Source organism: Theropithecus gelada, chromosome 9, assembly GCF_003255815.1.
Source record: "Theropithecus gelada isolate Dixy chromosome 9, Tgel_1.0, whole genome shotgun sequence".
NCBI classification, from domain to species: domain Eukaryota; kingdom Metazoa; phylum Chordata; class Mammalia; order Primates; family Cercopithecidae; genus Theropithecus; species Theropithecus gelada.
This window is the reverse complement of record NC_037677.1, coordinates 63,666,194-63,687,198: the sequence shown is the minus strand read 5'-3', so window position 1 is coordinate 63,687,198 and position 21,005 is coordinate 63,666,194. Positions and strand designations below refer to the sequence as shown.

Here is a 21,005-nt window from a genome sequence, read left to right as displayed (position 1 = left end):
CCTTGTTTTCCTAATCTTGAAAATGGAAATAACTAATATTTCCCCAAACAGAATTAAATTGGGGAGCGACTGCTTAAAGGATATGGGGACTCCTTTGGGGTGACAGAAGTATTTTGGAATTAGAGGTGATGATTGCACAACACTGTGAATGTCCTAAATGCCAGTGAATTGTATACTTTATGTGGTTAAGTGGTTCATTTTATGTTATGTGAATTTTGCCTCAGTTTTTTTTTTAAAGAACCAGAATAAGGCAGCAGCTATATTAATACTCGGTAACCTGTTATAGTTCCTCCCACCTAACCTTTAGGATCACTCAGACAAGATTAGGACGCTTGCCCTATCCAGACTGAGGCTCTGGCTGCATCTGCTCTTCCCTGATCCAACTCTGTGAGCAGCCAGATCCCATAGAACCTCCCACCCTAGCACAGGACGGGGCCAGACCTCATCCCATGGAGTCCTGCAAAACCTCAGGCCGATAGTGATGGCAAGAGCCAGCTCCTGTCCTCTCCTGGGCACAAAACATTGCCCAGAGTTGGGGGGGTTTTGTTTCTGTGGTTGTTTTGTTGTTAATTTTAAAACACACTGGTGGATATTATGCACATATTTTACTTTAGGCAAATGGTACTGTACTATATAGATCTCAGGCCACTTCTATATAGATATAATATATATTACATATATAATATATATTTATAATATATATTTTATATATTACACACATATAATATATATTATATATAATATATATTACATATATACATATATATATTTTACTAAGCACCAATAACAATCTTTTTTAAAATTTATTTTTAACTGTGGTAAAATACAAATAAATTTACCATCCTAACCATTTTTAGGTGTACAGTACAGCAGCATGAATACATTCACATTGTCGTACAACCAATCTCCAGAACTCGATCTTGCAAAACTGAAACTCTATACCCATTTAAACAAAAACTCCCTATCCCTCCCTCCTCCCAGCACCTGGCAACCACCACTCTACTTTCTGTCTCTATGAATTTGACTACCCTGGGTACCTCATATAAGTGGAATCATATAGTATTTGCCTTTTTGTGATGGGCTTATGCCGCTGAGCATAATGTCCTCAAGGCTCATCCATGTTATGGCATGTGGCATTGATAAGGCAGGATTATTCAGCCTTAAAAAGGAAGAAACGCCAGGCGCAGTGGCTCACACCTGTAATCCCAGCACTTTGGGCGGCCAAGGCGGGTGGATCACCTGAGGTCAGGAGTTCAAGACCAGCCTGACCAACACGGTGAAACCCCGTCTCTACTAAATACAAAAAATTAGCCAGGTGTGGTGGCACATGCCTGTAATCCCAGCTACTTGGGAGGCTGAGGCAGGAGAATCACTTAAACCTGGGAGGTGGAGGTTGCAGTGAGCTGAGATTGCACCATTGCACACCAGCCTGGGCAACAAGAGCTAAACTCCGTGTAAATAAATGAAGAATAAAAAGGAAGAAACTTCAGACACATGTCATAACATGAACAAACCTTGAGGTTCACCCGTCAATGGTCACTTGGGTCGCTCCCATCACTTGGCTATGATGAACAATGCCGCCAAGAACAGGAGTGCACCAATATCTCTTCGAGACCCTGCTTTCCATTCTTCCGGATATATATGCAGATGTATGTGACCCCCACCCAGATAAAAATAGAAAACATTCAAGAACCCCCAATAGGGTTCCTTTGTGCCCCTTTCCAGTTTATACCCCTGATCTTCTTCTTCATTAATTTGGTCTATTCCTGAACGTCATATAAATGGAACCACATAGCATGGGCCAGGCTTTTACTCAAATGTCTTTAGGACTTTCAGTTTCAGAAAGTCTTAAACTTTTTTTTTGTTTGTTTTCATAATTGAGATTTTATTGGTTGAGGATCAGTACAGACATTTCAATTTGTACACAATTCTTAACATATGTAACGAAATTCTAAAAAGCCATGTATTGTAATTCTTTTTTAAAGTTATTCCAGTGACTTTCCAGCTTAAAATTTGGAAGCAAATTTTTCCTTAAGAGGCTATCAAGTACCAGCATCTTCACATGTTGGTCAGCTGTTACATATGGCCCATCAGTTCACAACTGAATAGCATGTGCACTACATATTCAAATCTGTAATCTTTCACAGCACAGTAACAAAGTTATTAGGCAAACAGGACTACCACAACCAAACATGTTACAGAGTGCACACAATTCTGACAGGGAGCGCCATGATCAAGGAGTGGTTTTCTTTTGGAAACAATTCTACCAAAAAACATGAGAATAGAAGTAAAATAAAATGTTCAAGACATTAAATGCGGGACTGACTCCATATCGCCATTTAATATGCTTTGTATTCTAGGATATAAAAACTAACCCCCCATCTATGGAATGTTAAGCCGACACCCAAGACAGTCAAAGCCTCCCATAATTCAATATCCCACACTATTTTCTGGTTGTACCAAAAAATAAACAACCAGCAAATGATTTCACCTCTTTTTTTTTTTTTTTTTTAGACGGAGTCTCGCTCTGTCGCCCAGGCTGAAGTGCAGTGGCCCGATCTCAGCTCACCGCAAGCTCCGCCTCCCGGGTTCACGCCATTCTCTTGCCTCAGCCTCCCAAGTAGCTGGGACTACAGGTGCCCGCCACCTCGCCCGGCTAGTTTTTTGTATTTTTAGTAGAGATGGGGTTTCACTGTGTTAGCCAGGATGGTCTCGATCTCCTGATCTCATGATCTGCCCGTCTCGGCCTCCCAAAGTGCTGGGATTACAGGCTTGAGCCACCGCGCCCGTCCGATTTCACCTCTTTAAAAAAAGCATTTACACTTAAAAAATGGGATGAGGTGGGATTCCCTCCTTCTTAAAAATGTTTCTAGAGCTACTAAAAAACTTGCATTTACAAAATAATTGGTAAAGATATTCCTCTGGATTGTACAAGAAGGGAGACAGGGACCACTGGTAAGACGTGGTATGAATCAGACTTGGCTTCTTTCTCTCCTGCTTCATCAGAGGCTGGACTCTATTCAGTTTTCGTTTCCCCGTTTTCTGCAGGTAAATCTTCTTTAGTTTCTTGGTTAGCCACTTCGGCCTGTTTTCCCTTTGCTCCCCTTTTCCCTTTTGTTTGCACTTTTTTGTCTGAAGATTTATCCTTCGCTGCTGCCTTTTTCGGCTTCGCTTCCACTTTGGCAGGAGGTTTAGCTGACAACCTCGCCGATCTCCTCTTGGGCTCTTCCTTGGTGGCCCCTTCGGTGGAGCTGACCTTCCTCTTGAGCATCCCGGCGGCGGGGAAGGCGCGTGCTGGGTGCCTGTGGGCCGCAGCACACTGAGAGCCTTCGCGAAACTGGGCTGCCTGGCCGCTGCCACTCCTCCCCTTTAAACTTTTTTCACTCAGAAAAGTTGAATATTATTGTCTTAAGTCTCTTCCTCCCTTCCTTTTTCATTTGGAAATAATTTCAAATGTATAAAATGTTCCAAAACTAAAAATAAAAACAGTAGCAAAAATACCAGATGACCTTTAGCTAGATTCGCCTTTTTTTTTTTTTTTTTTTTTTTTTTTTTGAGATGGAGTCTCACTCTGTCGCCCAGGCTGGAGTGCAGTGGTGTGATCTCAGCTCACTGAAACCTCCACCTCCCGTGTTCAAACAATTCTCCTGCCTCAGCCTCAAGAGTAGCTGGGACTACAGGTGCGTGCCACCATGCCCGGCTAATTTTTAATATTTTTAGTAGAGACAGGTTTTACCATGTTAGCCAGGATGGTCTCAATCTCCTGACCTCGTGATCCGCCCACCTCTGCCTCCCAAAGTGCTGGGATTATAGGCGTGAGCCACCATGCCCAGCCTAGATTCGCCAATTATTATCATTTTATCCTATTTGCTCTATCATTTGTGCATGCATTTTCTCTCTCTCTCTACACACACACACACACAGTTTTTCTGAATCATTTGAGTGTACCATACATACATCATGGCCCTCAGGGTGTATTTCCTAGGAACTGGGACATTCTCTTACATAACCACAGTGCAGTTAAGGATTCCAGGTGTTCACACATTGATAGAATGTGTATCTAAACCCATGGCCCACAGTTCAGTGTGGTCAGATGCCCTAACATCCTGTACAGCACTTCCCCCTCTAGTACCAGACCCAGTCTGGAATCAAGGATTACATTTACTTCTAACTCTTTAGGCCCCTTTGTCTTTTATGACATTGACATTGGAGGAGTAGTGCACTACCTCCTTCCCTTTTTAAAAGTTCCTCATTTTGTGTTTGTCTGGTGTTTCTTCACGATTCGACCAAGACTTCGCATCCTCAGCTGAAGACTGCACAGATGCATGTCCTTCCTGGGGTATCACATCAGAGGCACACCAAGTTCATCTTTACTGTTCATTTGATCACTTGATCAATGTGTAACTTGCTTCTCCACTATAAAATTGCTATTTTTTTTTTCTCCCTTGCAACTAACAAGAAGTCTGTGGGGACACATCTTAAGAGCGTGCAAATATCCTAAATGCTGGTTCTCACCAACATTTAGCATTCATCACCCTTAGACTTAGCATCCACTAAAGATTCTCACTTGACCTGACCTTTGTGATGGCTGCAAAATGATTTCCCAATGTTAACAGCCCTCAGCATTCTACTTCTCTTCCACTTATCTATTATCAATATAAACTCCTATGTTTCTAGTGATTTATAATTCATTATTGGACTTCATTATCCTGATGCTCAAATTGTCCAGATTTGACAAGTGGGAGCCCCTTTGGCCTGGCTCCTGTATCTTTTGACATGGCTCCAGCACTTTCTGGATGCGCTGCCTGACTTTCTAGGAAGACATGTCTTGAGTCTTCCCTGTTCCCAGCCCTGGAATCAGCCACTTCTCCAAGAAGTCCTGGTTCCTTTCAATGGGGAAGAGTATTAGTGCCCAATAGTAAGTGTGACTGACTAAGCCATGTTTTACATTCCATGCACGAGGACTGTGCACATCTAATCCATCTGCTTTTGACTGCTGCTTAATATATCATGCTGTTTACCCACCACACTCTACCTCTCTACTCTGCCAGCGATGACACCCAGGCCTCTATCTGTCCTTAGGAGCCAGTGTGGGAAGTCTTTGGATGTATGCCCAGGAGCAGGACTGATTGCTCTGTCAAAGAATATGTGTATATACATCCACTACCTGCTCTCTAGAATTCCTGTTGAATCTCCCAGGAGCTTCCTATCCTGTTTCCTATCCCGACAAAGGCTTTCAAAGAGGCTGCTGACCTGTCCTGAGAGAGTTTCCTGGAGATGTTCTCAAATTGCATCTGGAATCTTCCAGGCCTCCTTGTTCTGCTGTGGGTCACAGCACAGAACAAACCTATCCCTTCTTGTTCATGACACTTCTGAAGCCTGAAGCTTAGAAAACACCACCACCTTCTTTAGGCAAAGGCCCCAGATCCTTCGCTTCGTGTTGGGAATGGATGGGTGGTGGTTATTAAGATAAACAAGCTCTGGAGTCAGAAGGATACGCCCAGCTTTCCAGTGACTGTGGTGCCTCAGGCAGGATCCCTGTACCTGAGCTTTCTCACCTGTAAAATGGGGTCATACTGCCCACCTTGCACAGAGGCCCCAGAAGTTGACAAGACGCCTGCATGCAGTACAACAGCACAGTGCTCCAGCAACATGTGTCCAGCTAGTGCAGGTTCCCTGCTCCCTGTCACTGGTCTGGGGCCTGCATCTGCTGAGCAGCAGCCCAGATCGCTGGGGATAAGCCCACAGAGTTTGGCCAGCAGAGTCTCAAGCCTGAGTTCACCACCGAGATAACCCGGATGTCAGCTCACATAGAAAGGAACGAGGGTTGAGCCTCAGATGTCTCCTGAAAGCACTACGGCTCCCGGAGCCCCTCACCACCACTCATAGAAGGCCAAAGCCCCAGATTTGGCCTCCACTGAGAGCACCAACTAGAAAGTTCCTGGACACACTCATATTCATGGGCCACTGACAAGAAGCTGTACAGATCACGGCAGAGAGACCACGGGAGGTAGGAGGGTCCTGAGAGTTGGGAAAACCCAGGCTCAGTGGGAGGAAGTAATTTTGCCTGGGGTCACCCAGCCAGTGGGTGGCAGGGCTGACACAGAGACGGAGAAGATTCTTGGCCACAGAGAAGCGCTATGTAGGAGTCCCCAGGCCCCATAAACAGGCAGCCAGATTCCCTAACAGGAGGAGCTCGCCCACCTTTAGACTCTGGGGTGACCTGGCCTCTCAGTTCCCTGAAGGCAGGCTCTGTGTATGAGACCAGAGGCCCAGTCCATGGCCTTGAATGCTGGGGTCACAGGGAGCTCTGTCCCCAGTAAGAAGACTGGCTATAGGGCAGCTGGGGTGGGGAGGGGGTGCTGGTCATCACCTGCCTGGAGCAGGAACCATGTGACCGGTGAGCGAGCCAGCAAGGAGGGGTGGGAGAGGCCGGGACTCCACGGCAAATGGAGGCTCAGGCAGGAAAAGACGCAGAGACAGGCTGTTTTCAGAAGGCAGGGTTATAAGCAGCCATGACTCCTCGGAGAAGAGGAAAAGCAAAAACAAGTGATAGGAGTACCCACTCACCTCCTTCGCTTCCTCTGGAGCTCATGCGGGTGCAAATGTCACATCACACAGCTGCCAGCAGCCTGGCCTCACTCGTCCCGGCCTCTTGCAGGGTGTGGGGGCTAAAGAAAGGTGCTGCGTATGGTAGTTCTTGAATCTCTTCTTTCAAGCAGGGCACCCATTTTCCCTACTAATAATGGCCGGGAAGAAAAGGGCTAATTCCTTGGACTCTTGCGCATCTCCACATTCAGCAGCTCTGTCGCAGCCATTCCCCAGCGGCACAGCCAGCAGCGTGGGCAGGGGTACAGATGCCATCCCCTGTGCCCCGATCACCCAGAATAAGAAAGACCCCTCGCACTTGGCTTTTATTTCATGGGGCATCAACCTCCATTGGACACAGAAGGAAATCAAGGTGCAAGGAGGTGTAGCACCTTTGTCTAAATGGGCCCAGCAAAGGGGGCTGCTTCTGGGAACCGATGTTTGAGGCCCTACGCTAGACAGTTCCTCACAATGACCCATCTCTCAGGTAAGAAAACTTGATTCCCAGTTTCTTGATGCCCAAGGTCCCCACGCCAGTAAGTGGTGGAGGCAGGACAGTTCCTGATCCCAGAGCCCATACACTTCAACCCACAACACAGAGGGGCAAGGCCAAGACCAGAACCTGGTCTCCTTGCACTGGCCCCTGGCCCCCAGAAGATAACAATGACAGGCAAGTTTCGCTGAGCAATTCAGTAAGGGCTGGAGCCTGGGCTGAGAGATCACAACCTCAGTTGTCAAGATATTCCCACTTGAGAAATGGGGGCTCAGAGCTGCTGTCACCCCTCTTCCCATCTGCTACTGAAGACCACTCATCCTGCCCCAGTTTCTCCAGAGGAGGCTGAACAGGGGCTTGCTAAGGACCCTCCCCACTCTGGACTCCGTGTCTCCTCTGTCCCTCAGCTGGGAAGGCCAGTGGCCCCCACAGTGGCTAGTACTTCTGAGGGTGGGAGGGGGGTCCCCCTGTCATGCTGCTGCCACAGGCTTGCTGGGAATGGCAGGAAGTCCCGCTGCAGCCCAGCCCTGGAACACATCCCCGTGACTCCAGGCCTAGTGGGAGCGGCACTGCCGGGGTCTCAGCTTGTTGTTTCCACGTCTGCCACAGAGCTGGCCTCTCCGGGGTCTGTGGCATTTTCTGAACCACCCTGCTAAAGGCCAGTAATAGCTTTCACAAGCACAGAGCAGGGATTAGGTATAGCTCTTTCCCCTAATTTAACTGCAAAAGTCATTTGAGCAGCTTAGAGGAAGGAGCGATGGGACCATCAAACATGCCAAAGCTGGCAGAACCAACACATCAGAGCAGTCAAGCTCACAAGTGACAAGCCCAAGAAGGCAACTGGGAGTTTCTAGATAAAGCTGAAAGATCGTTTATGCTCACAGCATCCTGACAAGAGAGGGAGATCGCCGGAGGCTGCAGAGAATATGAAATGATCTGCATTTTGTGGATGTGGAAACTGAGGCTTGGAGAAGTTAAATAAATGTCCCGAGGCTAGACAGCACAGTGGTCTCTGGACTCTGTTGTACCTGGAGAGGAAAGGGACCTCAGCTTTACTTTCAGTACCATGGGCCGTGCTCCCATCACCACTCACCACGTCCTGCTTCTCCCCAAATCCCAGCTCAAAGGCTGCTTCCTTTGCCACTCCCCTTCATCCCCTTCCAAACTCTCTTAACACTTTCTTTATACCACACTCATGTCATGCACCATGCTCTGCAACCTGTGAATATGTCTGTTCACTCCTGTAAATGTGACACAAAGCACAGTGCCCATGGGGTGCACCATATCTGTTGGATGAATGAATGTCTAACCTTCTGAACTAGACCATGAGTCCCTTCAGGCTGAGACCACCCTGAGCTGGGCAAACAGCAGATCCACCATCAATGCTGCTTAATCAGCTCTGTGACAACAGCTACACTCAAGAGTTGGGGCCCATTCCCTGGCCTCACCCATTCTGTGCACATTTGCCAGTCAGGGCCAGGCCTCTGTGGACCAAGGCTATGATAAAACACTTACCCTAGTCCTCCCCTTTGATACTAGTAATCTAATTTAGAAAATGCGAAGATATTGATGAATAAAAGTAAAATCATCACGTCCCATCATCTAGAATGAATCACTATTAATGTCTTGGTATATGGCCTTCCCCAATGTTTAATGTGTTTGTGTATGTGTGTATATACACTCACACATATATGTATTTCCAAATGGCCTCCTGGATAGCATGTCATGGCATGCTGCTCTTCATGACATGCCATAAATATCTTTTCAGGTTACAAATTGGTGACTTTCTATGGCTGCATCATAGTCCGTGGGATGGATGTACCACTTTGGCTCCTGTTCCTATTGTTGGACATCCAGGTTGTTTTCAAAGTTCCACTTTTTTGTTTGTTTTTGTTTTTTGAGACAGTCTTGCTCTGTTGCCCAGGCTGGAGTGCAGTAGCGTGATCTTGGCTCACTGCAACCTCCGCCTCCTGGGTTCAAGTGATTCTCCCGCCTCAGCCTCCCTAGTAGCTGGGATTACAGGCACATGCCACCACACCCAGCTAATTTTTGCATTTTTAGTAAAGATGGGGTTTCACCATATTGGCCAGGCTGGTCTCGAACTCCTGACCTCAAGTGATCCGCCTGCCTCGGCCTCCCAAAGTGCTGGTATTACAGGCTTGAGCCACTGCACTCGGCCCCCAACATTCCACTATTCCAGATAATGAGAGGCTTTGAGTCTACAGGGTATTCTGGGCTTACTTCCATCTCTTTCAGCCTATGACCATAGAATGTAGGATGTGAGGTTCTAGAATCCTTCTATGAAGCCAGAGGAATGTTCCTTTAACTTTCCCATGGCCTCCAAGTATATGGGCTTCTGTTGCAAGGCTTCATGTCTTAGGTGGGGACTAAAGTCAAGGACTCAGTGGCCTATAGCAGGGTGAAAACCTCAAGCAGAATTAAACTATGCACTGCCTGGCCGTTCTCCCACTGCAGACAGCAACCCTGGACTCCCACCTATGTCTGTGGGAAGTTTAGAGTAATCAATAGTAGTAGAAGCAGAGTGGGCAGTGTTTACAGAAAATTACTTCCCTGAGGTCACCTTGCCCCCATCTCACTAACTGTTAGCAATATTGATGGGTAAACTTGATTCACATCAGTGGAACTGACTGAGAAGCAGGATGATTACAAATGATGGCTCCAGAGCTCTCTCCTGGTCCAGTGTGGCGTCCACAGTGGCACTCTGTGAGAAGGAGGGGCTCAGGACCTGGGGAAGTGTCAAGGGCGGTGAGCGCCTAGCACAGAGGTAACCAGAACTGCTGGCTGGCCTCTGATTCTAGCATTGCTGGAGAATCTAGGCCAGCCCTGGCCCCACATCTCAGCCTCAAGGCAGCTCTAGTGCTTGGATACAAAAACAACCAAGATCAAGGCCGCCCTGCTGTGCTGTGCTGAGCTGCACACCCCCTCTCAAAATGCCACAAGAGATAAGCAAGCAGACTGTGGTAACCTGGCGGAGACAGGGGGTCATGCCGCAACAAGAAGGCTCTGGGGTCACACACACACACCTCTCAGACCACTCCACCACACCCTGCTGGGCAGAGTCAGGTGGGTACAGGGGCTGAGCTTTCCCTACCTCCACAGGGCCCTGGACTGGGCATCCTGGCAGGGGTGGGGCCAGAGTAAATGGAAATAGTACAGCTCCAGCCCTCAGAGAGCCAGGAGCACACTGCACAGCCTTGACAATCCTGCAGGCTGACTTCTAGCCTGCAGAAAAAGCTACACTGCAGGTAGACTGGAGTTCTGAGTCTCCTGCTGATGAAGGGCCATTTGGCAGGGTGAAAAGGGCCAGGGACACAGGCCCTAATTTTGGCACTGCCATTTAAAGTTGTGCACCCTCGGGCAAGCCCCTTCATGTCTCTGAACCTCAACCTTTCATCTTTAAGACCATCCTTCCACCTCATGGTCTGTGGGGTGGGACCATCGGTGCTCTCCAGGGAGGAGGGGGCTAGTGAGGTGCAGGAAGTATGGTGGGCACGCCCATTGACAGGATGGGAAGCAAAGGATGTTTTAAGAATCTACTAATATCAAGCCTGTAATCCCAGCACTTTGGGAGGCCGAGACGGGCGGATCACGAGGTCAGGAGATCGAGACCATCCTGGCTAACACGGTGAAACCCTGTCTCTACTAAAAAACTAGCCAGGCGAAGTGGCAGGCACCTGTAGTCCCAGCTACTCGGGAGGCTGAGGCAGGAGAATGGCTAAACCCGGGAGGCAGAGCTTGCAGTGAGCTGAGATCCAGCCACTGCACTCCAGCCTGGGTGACAGAGCGAGACTCTGTCTCAAAAAAAAAAAAAAAAAAAAAAAAGAATCTACTAATAAACCTAGAGACATTTTTCTGTCCTTAAGTATGAGCTGCAGGGAAAGAAAAGCAAAGGAGAAAAACCCTTGGCTTTGATTCCTCCTCTGTGCCCCAGGCTGGCCAGCAAGGGTGGGCTAATGGGCATCGAGGGGGCCACCCACCACAGCCTTTCCCTCCAAAGACTCCCCTGCACCCTGATCTAACATGCAATCAAAGCCAGATCATAACAGTTCTTTGCAGAAATGACTCAGTCTTCTTATTGGCCACTCTGGAGACAGCCAAATAAGCAGCTGAAACTGCTGAGCCCATACCTGACATTTATCCTCCCTGCCCTCTGCACTCTCCCTCCTCCTCCCTTCTGCACTCCGGCCACTGGAAGGCCTGTGCCCTCCCACAGGCTGCTCTCAGGGCTCTCTCAGTTCCTCTGCTTTGGTTAAGGTGCTCTGCGAAGAGCCTCAGAAAAGAATGACAATTTTGCTGTCCCCTTCCATGTGCCTGTGTTCCCTACCTCGGAGTTGGTGGTGCATACCTGGGGCAGAAGCGTTCATCGGAAGTTCTGGTCTAGCTCAGTGGTTCTATCTAGCCTGAACGCTGGAATCATCTGGATAAAGCTGCCTCTGCAAAAGTTATGACAGGGAGAGAAATCTGACATAGTGGACTCCATCTTGCTTCTAACCTCACAAGCTGTCCTTGATCATTCTTGAGCGTAAGCCAAGCTAACTATGGGAGGAATTTCTTTGTAGTTTAACCTTAAAACAAAAACAATAACAGTCTCTTCCCAAAACTAACTCCCTCCTTGCTCAGGGACCACCTTTGTAAAACTAACAAGTTAGGCACAAGGTTAGAATTATGGTTCAGAAGTCGTGTGGCCAGGGTCACAAGATTCCTAACCTCGCCGACTGCTGCTACAGATAACATCACAAGTGTAAAACCTATGATTGGTGTTTGAGGTATCTTTCAGAGTCTGCATTCTGATAAACCAGCCGGCACCACCTGGACCGGTGTATTAGTCCGTTTTCAGGCTGCTGATAAAGACATACCAGAGGCTGGGTAACGTATAAAGAAAAAGCGGTTTAAGGGACTCACAATCATGGCAGAAGGTGAAAGGCATGTCTTACATGGTAGCAGGCAAGACAGAATGAGAACCAAGTGAAAGGGGAAACCCCTTATAAAACCACCAAATCTCGTGAGACTTATTCACTAGCACGAGAATGTACGGGGGAAACCACCCCATGATTCAATCATGTCCCACCGGCTCCCTCTCATAACACATGGGAATTATGGGAGCTACAATTCAAGATGAGATTTGGGTGGGGACACAGCCAAACCATATCAACCAGTAACCCATACCAAGAAACTGGCTCAGCTGGTCTTGCACCCAGGAACTGACTCAGCGCAAGAAGACAGCTTCAACCTCCTATGACTTTATCCCCAACCCAACCAGTCAGCATTCCCCTTTCCCTAGCCTCCTGCCTGACAAACTATCCTTGAAAAATTCTAACCTCTAAATTCTCAAGAAGGCTGATTTGAGATTTCTCTCCCATCCTCTGGCTTGGCTGGCCCTGTGATTATTAAACTCTTTCTTTGCTGCGAAACCTGCTGTTCTCAGTGAATTGGTTTTCCTGGGCAGCAGGCAAGAAGAAACCACTGGGCAACTACATTGACAGCTTTAAAAAATCATGAAGCCCGAATCCCACCATCAGAGACTCTGATTTAATCGGCATGGGGTGTGGTCAGGACATGGAGTTTTAAAAGCCTGCCCAATGATTTGAATGCACAGCTAGTCTGAGCACCACTGGTCTTCTCAGTGAAGATTAATAAGAGAATCTGGTGAATATTTTTGCACAGTACTTCTATTCTGGGTGCCACCCTCCCCCGACTTGCAGAGTTGACCAAAGCTAGCAGGAGTGGGGCTGACTGCCTACCTGGTCTAGGGAAACCTGCCTCATTACCTTACACTGTTCTCTCCACCCCAAAAGGGTTTCCTTCCAACCAAAGTTATGCACTTCAGCCATAATGTTCCTGTGGCTTTCTATCCCCCTATAGCTATGTGCAAAAATCTCTCCCTATGCAAAGCACTGTCCTGAATAGTCTGCAGCAAGACTACTTGGGTTGGAATCCTGGCTCAGATGGAGTGACCTTGGCCAAGTTATTTAATCTCCCTGTGCCTTGGTTTCCTCACCTGAGGAGAATAATAGTATCTGCCTCATAAAGTTGTCATGAGGATTAAACAAGAGCATCCTTGGAAAGTGCTTAGAGAAGAGCTGGGTGTGCAGCAAATGGTCACTAGCACACGGGACAACGCCAGGAGCTCTGTGAGAGCAGGGAGTGTGTTTGTTCTATTTGTGTCTCGAGCTCGGTGTAGCTCAGCTCCAGCACAAAGTAAATCACTTAGTTAAAAACAGCAACTGGTGAATGAAGGAACATTTCCCAAATGCCTAAATTTAAAAGTGTCCCCAGAGTGTTGACAAAAATTGCATGCCACATTCTGGACTGAAATACAGTTATAATTAAGCATTAATTGGGCTGTACTTTGGCCCACTTCCTTGTTGCTGGAAGTCACACAGCACAAGATCCTGACCATGTGTATCTCAGTTGTTCCTGTAGATAGGATTTCTGACATTAGGGTCCAAAGATTGTTTATAAATCGATTCATGTCCCTGTTGTTCCTATAGACAGGATCACTGACATTAGAATCATGAGCTTTTGCTGCAGGATAGCTTAAGATGTTTTTCAGATCCCCAGTTCCAGCAACCAGTCTGGAAACCCCCCCAGAGGATCAGTATCAGCATGAAAGCACAGCTGCTTCCTCTCCCTGTCCCATGACCTCACCCTGCACTCTTCCACCCATTAATGATCTCCATGCTTCGGCCCACTCCCAAACTGTTAAAAACTCTAATTCCAAATTCCTTGGGGTGACAGATTTGAGGTATCCTCTCATGTCTTCATTCAGTGACTCTATGATTAAACCTCTTTCTCTGCTGCAACCCAGTGTCTTGGCGTACTGACTTGCTGAGTGCATCAGGCAACAAACCCATTATGGTTACATGCCCATGTCCATATCCCCACAAGCCTTTTATTCTTTGGATAAGGCATCCTTGCAAGGCTGGGCTTGGAGATCCAGGGCATCAGGCGGCTCTCCAGCACTCTGGACAGAGACAGGGACAGGCAGTAGTGGAGAGTGGCAGTAAATGCAGCCTGGAAGTCTTTTGTTGTGTTTTATTTTTTAATTTAATTTAATTTATTTTTTTCTTTTGAGACACAGTCTCACTCTGTCACCCAGGCTGGAGTGCTGTGGTGCAATCTTGGCTAACTGCAACCTCTGCTTCCTGGGTTCAAGCAATTTTCCTGCCTCAGCCTCCCGAGTAGCTGGGACTACAGGTACACGCCACCACGCCTGGCTAATTTTTGTATTTTTAGTAGAGACGGGGTTTCACCACGTCAGCCAGGTCAATCTCAAACTCCTGACCACAAGTGATCCACCCACCTCAGCCTCCCAAAGTCCTGGGATTACAGGCATGAGCCACTGCGCCCGGCCCTTTTCTTGTGTTTTAAACAAGGGTCAAAGAACTTCTTGCTGTTGGCCTGTGTGCTACCAGCAGAGCACCAACAGTATCCTGGACAGCTGGAGGTTTTGGTTCACCCAGGTTTCACCACACAGTGGTTGGCACAGAGAATGCCATTTGGGCAAAGACCAAGTGTGTGGCTTGCTACTTCCCTGCGGGTGAACACAAGTGGGGCAGGGGCTGCAAACAGGAGCTTCCTGCACTCTCGTGTCTGAAGGCCACGTCTAATTTGCACTAATTGCTGTTGACACCTGTTTGTTTAATCCCAACCTCTCCCTCAGTGCGGCTGCACAGCCAGCAAGCGCTGCCTGCACTGTTTGTCTAATGACCACCTCCTAAGTGCTGGCTAACACGATCGATGCCTGCACCTACTGCTTGATGCTTGTGAGTACAACTCAGAGCTCTGCATACACCAAGCAAGGGTGTGTAGGGCAGAAGGCATGAAGCTGCTGGGCATGCAGACAAGAAGCTACCACCTCAGAGGGCAAGTTATTCTTTCATGGGACTTGTGACACTCAGCGCACAGGGGTCGGGGCAAGGCTCAGACTCTGGGAAGCTGGCTGTGCTCAGGGAGCAATCCAAACTCCATACCCAGGGAGGGGACAAATCAACATCCCTCCAGATGGGCGTGGAGCCCCAGATCCAGGGGCAGGAGAGAAGTGCCACAGGTTTGACTTTGTCCTCCCAGATGTGCCAACCCAGAGGGTCCCTGCCTAGTCCAATCCTTGTCAGGCTTGAAGGCTGTGCATCATGATTGCTCCCTCTTCCAGATACTAGGTGGCCATCTCGAATCCCTTTTACCGATGTGGTAAGGAAGACAGGGAGGGAGGGAAGGAGGAAGGATCCCCTGCCACCCCAGCACTGTCAGTCCGTTGCAGCCAGCCTGCCATTCTGTACTGGCCAGTTACTGGCTCTAATCTTTCCATGCTACACCAGGGTCACTCTGAGGTCTTGCCCAACTCATTGAGGTCTTGCCCAACTCTAACAGACCATGATTACATTCCACAAGCCCTCATCTGAGCTGCTCCTTACATTCTTAGAGAGCAACTACCACCATACAGAGAGCTCACTGCATGTCAGCATGGTTCGAAGTACACTGCATATACTGACTCATTTAATCCAGTATCATCCAGAGAAGGAAATGGAGATACTGAGAAATTGAACAACTTGCTGGAAACATAAACCCACATTTCCTTGATCCCCTGCAGTTAGGGTCGGCCAGTCAGTGCCCCAGAGGGGATAGGGTGTGAGTTTCTGTCTTAGCATCCCAGGGTCCAGGCCACCTGCATTGGCCTCCCAATCCCTACTTGGCAGTCCTGCAGAATGACATGAGCTCACCAGTTCCACTGCGGCCTCCTGCTCTCCCATTCCTGACTATGGGAGGGAATAACTCACCTGGAGGGTTCATCAGCAGTGTTCTGAGAGTAACGGTTGGCAGCCCAGCCTGCAGCCACTGCCAAAGCCTCCCATGCTTTTGTAAGAACCTAAGTCCCCATGAATCCCTTTTTACTTAAAATGCCCACATGGTTTCTGTTTCCTGCACTTCCTGATCAGGTGTCTGGGAGATTAGGGGAAGCACAGTGGGGGAAGGCGCTTTATAACCAGGAGGTATCAGGCATGGGAAGGTTAGTCATCATGATCTACCAACCAGGACGTAGAGGGGCCCCTTTACATATGCAGATACTTACATGGGGGGAGGATCAACAATCCCCTTGAAGTCCATGAAGAATTTTATGCTTTATAAAATGCGGTGTGTGCATTAATTTCATCTTATCCTCTGGAGAGGGCTGTGAGGATATAGGTAAGGACTATCTTCCTATTTTTCAGATTTGAAACTCAGTCTCTGTTTCCAGTTAATCGACCTCACACAGATGGTGTTGAAGCTGGGACTCAGACACAGACCTGCAGCCTCCCCACACAAGCTCCTTTCCATCATCCTTATAGTGGTAAGTGGGGGATTCCTCCTGTCAGTTACCTTCTCTGCAGAAATTATTTGTCCCTACTCTGTGAGCCACAATGGGACCCGAGACTGAGACCTGAAATGACAGAGCAGCATGCTTCCAGGTGTGTGCATGGGGAGAAGGAGGGGTGGGGGGGGGGGGGCTCTGGGGGACCAGGGGGGGGGCGCCACAACTCTGCTGGGGGCTGGACACTCAGAATCTTCCAGAAGGCCAACTATGGCAGACCTTCCCTGGCCAGCTGCCTCTGGCCCTGGGCCCTGCAACCATTGGCTAGCCTCCATTATACCTCTGAACAGTGCCCTCTGGCTCCTCTGTCCTGGCCCCTGGGTGCATGCAAGAAGTATATGCAACAAGTGGCCCCATGGGTTAGAGGGCCTTCAAGGAGTGAGCAGGCAGCATGTGGTCAGGACTCCAGGTGGGCTGAGCGGCAGGTGGTGGGCTAAGGCAGGAGGTGATCACAGTGACGCTGCCTCCAGACCCGATTCCAGTGGGTGGCACTGTCCTCCCCACTCTGCAGATGAGGAATTCGCAGAGAGGAGGAGGCCTGCTCATGCTAATGTTGTGTGTGGGGCTTCAGACCTTTGCCTTTCTTACTACAAAATTCTGAGAAGCCAAGGATAAGGAAGGGAGAACAGGCAAGAGTTGAACGTGGAAAGTGGTCAGGATTGAGCGGAGTTTGATTCAGAGGCTCTCTACCCCGCAGGGAGACACAAGTCATCAGGAGAGAAGCAGAAGGAGGTGTAAGAGGGAGCCCTGGCTTCTGCTTCTGCTTCTGTTTTTGTTTTGTTTTGTTTTTTGAGACGGAGTCTTGCTCTGTCGCCCAGGTTGGAGCGCAGTGGTGCAATCTCGGTTCACTGCAACCTCTGCCTCCCGGGTTTACGCCACTCTCCTGCCTCAGCCTCCCGAGTAGCTGGGACTATAGGCGCTCGCCACTATGCCCCGCTAATTTTTTGTATTCTTTAGTAGAGACGGGGTTTCACTGTGTTAGCCAGGATGGCCTCGACCTCCTGACCTCGTGATCCGCCTGCCTTGGCCTCCTAAAGTGCTGGGATTACGGGCATGAGCCACCGCGCCCTGCCTCAGCTTCTGTTTTCACCATGGGAGTCTCCCTTTCTTTTTTCTTTTTTTCTTTTTTAATTGTTGTTGTTGTTGTTGAGACAAAGTCTCCCTCTGTCACCCAGACTGGAGTACAGTGTTGCAATCATAGTTCATTGCAGCCTTGAACTCCTGGGCTCAAGTACTCCTCTTGCTTCAGTCTCCTGAGTAGTTGGGACTACAGGTGTGTACCACCATGCCTGGCTAATGGTTTTTAAAATTTTTTTGTAGAGATGGGGGCCTCATTATGTTGCTTAGGCTGGTTTTGAACTCCTGGCCTCAAGCGATCCTCCTGCCTTGGCCTCATAAAGTGCTGGGATTACAGGCGTGAGCCCCCAGGCCTAGTCAGGCGTCTCCCTCTCTGTGTCATCCAGGCTGAAGACAGGCAGGCAGTCCCAGGGGACACTGACAAGACTTTTGTGACCATGTTTCAATCTGCCTTATGAGCCCAGAGGAAGTTCTGAGGGCAGCTGGCACTGACAGGTCAAGGCACCCTCCCTGGCAAGCTGGGAGGTCTGAAGCCTCCCACTATGCCACTGTTTGGCCTGGCAGGAGGCAGAGCTTTGAGTCCAGAAGCATTTGTTTCGGCCAAGATTCCCTACTTCCTGCTGACCCCATTCTACTGAGGGTTGGTGGGTCCATAGGATGGGCAGCAGGCCAGGTGTTGGCACAGTCCTTATTAAATGAGGACTTACTATACAAACAAATCACCAGGGATTCTTGCTCAGGTGCAGATTCTGACTCAGGAGGTATGAAGTGAAACCTAAGGTTCTGCATTTCTAACAGGCTTCTGGGATGCCCATGCTGCTGGCCTATGGATGCCACTTTGAGAACTGAAAGCCCAGGCAGAGCTCCTCAGGCTTCAGCATGCATGTGAATCAGAAAGCGGGGCATCGGGGGGCGGGTATTACAACAGACTGCTGCCCCCTCCCTAGAGTTTCTGATGTAGGTCTGCGGCGAGGCCAGGGAATGTGCATTTCTAACCAGTTCTCTAGCAATGCTACTGCTGCTGGTCCTGGGACCACACTTTGAGAAATATTGGCTGGGATAGTAAGAGGTGAAACAGGACAAAGACAGAATTAAGTAAATGCAGCCCAAAATATCCTATATGACACAGATACTTTTCCTCTTAAAAGTGCTGTTGGCTGGGCGCAGTGGCTCGCACCTGTAATCCCAGCACTTTGGGAGGCCGAGGCAGGCAGATCACTTGAGCTTAGGAATTTGAGACCAGCCAGGGCAACATGGCAAAAACCCATCTCTACCAAAAATACAAAAATTAGTCAGGCATGGTGGTGTGTGCCTGTGGTTCCAGCTACTTGAGAGGCTGAAGTGGGAGGATCACTTGAGCCTGGGAAGTCGAGGTTGCAGTGAGCCAAGATCATGCCACTGCACTCCAGCCTGTGTGACAGAGCGAGACCCCAACTCAAAGAAAAAAAAAAAAAAAGTGTTGTAGTGTTGTTATTCTATTTAATCAATTCTTTTTTGTTTTAGTTTTTTGAGACAGGGTCTCACTCTGTGGCCGAGGCTGGAGTGCAGTGGTGCAATCACAGCTCACTGCAACCTCAACCTCCCAGGCTCAATTGATCCTACCACCTCAGCCTCCCGAGTAGCTGGAACTACAGGTTCACACTACCACACCCGGCTAATTTTTGTACTTTTTGTAGAGATGGGGTTTTGCCATGTTGTCCAGGTTGGTCTCAAACTCCTGGGCTCAGGCAATTCTCCCACTTTGGCCTGCCAAAGTGCTGGAATTACAGGTGTAAGCCACCATGCCCAGCTTAAATTCTTTTTTTTTTTTTTTTTTTTTTTTTTGAGATGGAGTCTCACTCTGTCGCCCAGGCTGGAGTGCAGTGGCTGGATCTCAGCTCACTGCAAGCTCTGCCTCCCAGGTTTATGCCATTCTCCTGCCTCAGCCTCCCGTGTAGCTGGGACTACAGGCGCCCGCCGCCTCGCCCGGCTAGTTTTTTGTATTTTTTAGTAGAGACAGGGTTTCACCGTGTTAGCCAGGATGGTCTCGATCTCCTGACCTCGTGATCCGCCCGTCTCGGCCTCCTAAAGTGCTAGGATTACAGGCTTGAGCCACCGCGCCCGGCCCCAGCTTAAATTCTTAATGAAGACTTGTTTTCCTCTAATCTCGTGTATTCTCTGGAGCAATGGGTGCATAGGAAAAAAAAAACAAAAACAGAGAACTGAGGGTTATGGAAAGTTAAATTCCAGCTTAACTGAAATAATATCTCTTACTGGGCAAAATGAAGTCTCTCAAATATGTGATGTTTGTCTTCACCCTCACATGTTCCGGGACTGAATTGCTAAGCAGCACCAAGTACCAGGGAGCAAGTGGTGAGGCCCCGCTGCCCCGCATCCACCTTCAAGTCATGTGTGTCGGCTACTGGGGTGAACAAGCTGACTGCCCCCACCAATCATGTCCCCATGTCATCACTCAGACTACATGCCTCCACCTCCTTAGAAATCCTCCCACAAGGACACAAGGACAGCTACCCTCCCACTGAGAGTCCTCTCCCTAGCTCTCCATGGCACATCTGCCCTCCCCTATGCCCGTGACCAGGTGCTATCTAGCCATCTAGTGTCTGCTGACACTAATACCTGTAAGCTACTTGAGGTCGAGACTTGCATCTCATTCATCTCTGCAGCCTCTCCTTCTCCAGAGATGACATTTCCCAGGTGGTCTTATTTATAAATACTTAAAAACTTCCATACACCACTTTCTGATTTGAAAAATATAGGAACTATCTCATATCCCAGAAACTTATAAATGGCTCTTGTCTGAACAAATATTCTAAGCTACGAACCCTTTTCTTCCTCTTGCAAGTGCCTAGAGTAAATAACTATGTCCTGGCAGGCCAGTCCCCAAGGACCCCAGAAGCCTCTCATCTGGGCGGGAGACACCTGCTGCTGTGTGTCTGCCAGGGAGTCAGCTGGGAAAGGGAGAAGCCCCTTGACCTGCTCTGCTTCCCTTTCACCTGAACTGGGCCCAGACCTTCAGACCCAGGGGATTTGGCCACAGGCAGAGAAAATGGTAAGACATGAGAAAAGACTTCCAGACTGAGAGCACAGGCCATGCGGGGTGGGTGAAGGGGAGGGATGAGAGGAGGAAAGCTGTATAATGTGGTTGGGGCATGAGCTGGGGAGGACGGGTGGCTGAGTTGGCTGAGAACAGACCCCCAAATCTCTGCAGGACAACTCATAAGAGCGGCTTTCAATATTTTTTCATCATGACTAAGAGTAAGAAATACCATTTTTCATCATTTACCAGGAGACAGACAGATAGATAGATAGATAGATAGATAGATAGATAGATAGATAGATAGATAGATAGATAGATAGATAGATCGATCTGTGCATGCACATAGTAAAACTGAAATTAAAAGTTACAACATACCATTTGATACGTGATGATGTACTCTGACATTTTCTATTTTATTGCATTAAAAAATTGTTGCTCTC

General features: G+C 48.5%; 1 protein-coding gene and 1 pseudogene across 8 annotated transcripts in view; both read right to left on the bottom strand.

Annotated features, from left to right (window-relative positions):
• LRRC20 (leucine rich repeat containing 20) overlaps positions 1–21,005 on the bottom strand; it is an 87,077-nt gene that overhangs the window by 4,166 nt on the left and 61,906 nt on the right. The window lies entirely within an intron of this gene.
• LOC112631820 lies at positions 1,871–3,271 on the bottom strand (annotated as a pseudogene). The gene is made up of 2 exons (XR_003121200.1): positions 2,801–3,271; positions 1,871–2,491 (listed from the first exon to the last, which is right to left on the bottom strand). The product of XR_003121200.1 is annotated as a non-histone chromosomal protein HMG-14 pseudogene (transcript).